Raw genomic sequence first — 4,667 nt, forward strand, 5'->3', positions numbered from 1 at the left:
GTCGACTTCTCAAACTCCTTGGGGCAAAAGCCAACCTCTCCTCGGCCTTCCACCCCCAGAGCGATGGCCAGACGGAACGCACCAACCAGATCCTGGAGCAGTATCTCCGATGCTTTTGCAACCACCAACAGGACAACTGGAAACAGCTTCTGTCGTCCGCCGAGTTCGCCTACAACAACACCCACCAGTCCGCCTCCCAGACCACCCCCTTCTACGCCAACAAGGGTCTCCACCCCCGCTTCAGTTTCGCGGCCTCCGCTACCTCCGAATCCGTCAACCCCGCCGCTGAAGCCCGCGCTAAACAAATCAGGGAAGTCCATGAACAGCTCGCCCTTGAGCTCAAGGAAGCCCAAGATCAAATGAAGCGCTACGGCGACGCTAGACGAATTCCTGGACCGGACTTCAAGCCTGGCGACCACGTCTGGCTCCTCCGCAAAAACCTCTAGACAACCCGGCCCTCTCAGAAACTCGACCATCGCAAGATTGGGCCATTCCCCATCGTTGACAAAATCAATCCCGTCGCCTACCGGCTCAAGCTCCCGCCTACGTACAAAATCCACGATGTCTTCCATGTCTCGCTCCTCGAACCCCGCTTCACCATCCCCGAACGACACAAACCCAAACCCGCGCCCCCAGAGACCGTTGAGGGTCACAAAGAGTGGGTTGTCAAAGCCATCCTTGACTCTCGCATCCATCGTTGTCGCCTTCAGTACTTGGTCAAATGGCAGGGCTGGCCTGACTCCGAGAACACCTGGGAGCCCGTGGAACACCTCACCCATACCGACGCGCTCCTCCAGGACTTCCACAGTGCATACCCCAACAGGCCTTCCTCTGTCCCCGTAGCACCTCCTCTGCAGCCACACCAAACTCGACGCCGCCGCCGCCGCCGCTAAAGAGAGGGGTGATGTTATGGACGACGCGCCCATACCATAAGCTTACCTACTGACAGCCGCCAATGTCAACCGCCAATGTCAAACGCCAATGTCAATGTCAATGTCAGTGTCAATGTCAGTGTCAATATCAATGTCAATGCCACTCCCCCTCTCTCCTCTCATTTCGAAAATCCTCCCGCAATATCGCCACTCCTCCTCTCTCCTCTCATTTCGTTAATCCCCCCTCGGCTTCTCCACACCCCCCACTACTTCCCCATAGCCAGCAGCTGTAGCAATGCTTTCTACGCTAGCCACGCACGCTCTAGGAGCATAGCTGGCGCCCCCCCCCCAGTCCCCTCTTGTTGTTGTTGTTCTCTGATCTGCTGGGTTGCCTATCTATAAGTAGCCGGCCTCTCTTCGTCCATTCCCTTCCTCCCCAGCAGATCAACACCAGTTCTTCTCATCTCCTGTTCTAGTCCTTGTTTCTTGTTTCGCCAATACAATCTCTTGTTGCCTATCACCCTCGCCATGTCTTCTCTACTTCGCTTCCGCCTCAGTCGTCGAGATCATAACATGTACCAGCTGGACCAGACGGTACTGGAGCTGCCAACGCCATAGCCTTTACTATGGCAGAGTACGCTCCTACGCTCACTACCTACCTGAAGGGTCCTGCTCTCGAGTGGTACAATACGACTTACGCTGCTGGCGCTCCCGCGAGTTGGACAGCTTTTCAAAGGGCTCTTGTCGCTCACTTTTATCCTCGCAACTTGCGTAATACTATTGAGCTCAAGCTCTCCGGCCTCAAGCTCGGTGACTCTCTCGAAAAATATATCAAGGAGTTTCAAGACAGATATGGCTGGCCAACAACGAATCATACATGATTCTCGACACGGTCATTTCGGAAAAGTTAGATCTATGGGATCTCGAATCTCATTCGCTTCTCTTAGTTGGACAACTTCCCTGGCTAGTCAGTAATCTGGCTTATGACGCTATTATTGGAATGCCTTTGTAATGAGGTGCGGCAGGTGTAACCTTAGTGCGGGGAAGCGCGTAGGGCAAGAGATCACCTGTAGCATAGATTATATTGAAGTCCTACGCTCTGGGGTGACTCCCAAGGAAAGAAAAGCCTTCGGGCAGCGCCCCGGGAGGTAGAAACTCTAGAATTCTTTCAATACATTGAGCGGGGACAGAGCTAGCCTCTGGCAACGGACCTAGCATTATTACATGGTAGTACCACCCTTCAAGATCTCTCCGGCAACCTACGATGAGCAACTCTCAGGCGGGTGCTAATACCGCCGTCAGCTATGCGATAGTTAACAATGACCGCTTAGAGCTTGACCCATTTGAACACCGGCATCGAAGGGCGCAACGGCTCGATGGCGACCAACGCCAAGGCAACCGCCCCGCAGAGCGTAAACGCCCCTTGCACAGGTGCAGGGGATCACCCCCGTGGTCGCCACCTGGAAGGAGGCACTCCCGCTCATGCTCACCTTGTTGACGTAGAAGCCCGGACCCCCGACGCCGGAACCGGACGCCAGAGCAATACAGGCGCGGACGACGAGGTCGCAGAGCATCTCCCCACCCCGTCAAAGGAGCCGCTCAGCAAGCCGCTACCGCAGCCGCTCCCCGGCGAGGACCCGAAGCCGCTCCCCCATGCGGCGCAGGAGCCGTACCCCAGCCCGACAAGAGAACGGACAGGCAACAATCCTCCAAATCCTAGCCCAGCTGGCCAACACCAACGCCCAACTCCAGCAGCAATTCGAGTGCCTGGAGAGGGACCGCCCAGATGACAGCCCCTTCGCTGGAGTACGAGTTAGCCGCGAGGACCATTTGGCGGCTAGCGAAGAGCGTAAGCGCAAGGCGGCCGCCGAGAAGGTGTTCCTAACCACCTTGGCTAAGATGCTGTCCAAGTTTGACGGTAAGGCTAACGGTGAAGACAGGGTCGCCAAACTGGACGAGTTCGTTGATGCCCACCTCCGCTATCTGGAAGCCACCGAATTCAGAACGGAGGACGGGGACGTGAAACACTTCGTAGCCCACTTGTCGGGAGACGCCACTGAGTGGTGGAAGCTCGAGGCTCGCTCCGGAGAGCCTCCCGCCACCCGGGAACGGTTCCTGAAGGCACTCAGGCGCAGGTTCTACCCCGCCAACCTCCGTAATTCGGTCGAGGCAAAACTGGCCGCCCTGAAGTTCAAAGACAGCATGTCCGACCACGTTTCGGCCTTCAACGCACTGACTACACAGATCGCTATCCTCCCCAAAAAGGAACATCTCACGCCGCAACAGGAACGTGAGTACTTCCTGAACGGGCTGACCTTCCACCAGGTCGGATGTCGCATCCGTGAGCAGTGTTACCAGTTCATCCTGCAACAGGGCAATGAGGACGAAGACATCCCCATCAAGACCCTTCAGGAAGCCGCCCAGAGGGCCTTCCGCTTCAGGGGTTATGCTGATGGGATTGCCCTCATTTCAGAAGACGGCAAACGGGTCCAACCCGCTACGCCCACTCCGGCCCAGGCTCGCGATAAGCGCGATACGCCCCGCACCTTCGACTCCAACTGAGTACCCCTTGGGAAGGAGAGGAAAACTTAGCGAGGCGAATGTCACACTTGCGGCAGCAAGGACGACTACGCCCGAGCGTGCCCTAAGAACCCGAACCGACTCAAGATCTCGGCGGCGCCCTCCGAGGCGGTCGATGATGACAACGACGAGTTGCACTCGGCCGCGGAGGAGCCCCCGAGCCCCGCATACTCCGTCAACAGTCAGGATTTTCTCCCCAGGGCCTGACCGCCTGCAGCGCTTCAGCGTCCAGACAACCCGAGGGACCTACCGGTCCCCGACTGCAGGACACCATTCCGGAATACCGCCCCGGGCCTGTCATCAACAAGCACACGTTCATGGTCCATGGACGTGTCGGCGGCATCTTCTGCCGCATCCTCATAGACACTGGTTGCAATACCATGCTCATCAGCGACTCATTTGCCCAACGCCATGATCTTAACACGTACGACTGTCCCACGCCCCTTGAGGTGCGATGGGGTGACAAAGCCGGGGCATACGGCGCCACGCGGATGATTTGTGCCGACCTCTCCGTCTTCACGGAGGAACGAATACCTCATAAGACCCCTTGGGTCCCGTTCGTCGCGGCCCCGATCCACGCGGATGTTATCCTAGGGCTACCCTACATCCTGGACCTTGATGTAACGGGAACATACACATTTTGGCTTAGTGGTTAAGACACCTGGCTCTCACCCAGGTGGTGTGGGTTCGATTCCTACCTTCCCCAAACATTTTCTCTTCTTTCTGTGACTGTACCACCTCTCCAGGGCGTTCCGAGCGATCGGGACGATTCCCTAGACATGGTAGACCACAAGTCTTTTGCGGCACCATACATATACTGTAATACCAACGACCCGGTCCTAGGTACCCCACAGGGGACCAGAGACCCGGGCTGGTACTCCACAGCAGATCAGAGACCCGGGCTGGTACTCCAACTAAAAAGAGACCGATCCACTGGTCCATAATGCCGATACACTGGTACATATATCCGAGAGGCTGGTACAGTCAAAAGGAGGTGTAACGGGAACATACACATTTTTGCTTAGTGATTAAGACACCTGGCTCTCACCCAGGTGGCGTGGGTTCGATTCCTACCGTCCCCAAACATTTTTCTCTTCTTTCTGTGACTGTACCATCTCTCCAGGGCGTTCCGAGCGATCGGGACGATTCCCTAGACATGGTAGACCAGAAGTCCTTCTTGGCACCATACATATACAGCGATACCAACGACCCGGT

At 56.5% G+C, this 4,667-nt stretch overlaps 1 pseudogene across 1 annotated transcript; it reads left to right on the forward strand.

Moving 5' to 3' along the window:
- Nucleotides 1–4,091: 4,091 nt before the first annotated feature.
- On the forward strand, nt 4,092–4,160 carry EV422DRAFT_t2 (annotated as a pseudogene). The gene has a single exon. The product of its transcript is annotated as a tRNA-OTHER (tRNA).
- Nucleotides 4,161–4,667: the final 507 nt, after the last annotated feature.

The sequence above is a fragment of the Fimicolochytrium jonesii genome (assembly GCF_025526975.1).
Source record: "Fimicolochytrium jonesii strain JEL569 chromosome Unknown EV422scaffold_1, whole genome shotgun sequence".
Classification (NCBI taxonomy): Eukaryota; Fungi; Chytridiomycota; class Chytridiomycetes; order Spizellomycetales; family Powellomycetaceae; genus Fimicolochytrium; species Fimicolochytrium jonesii.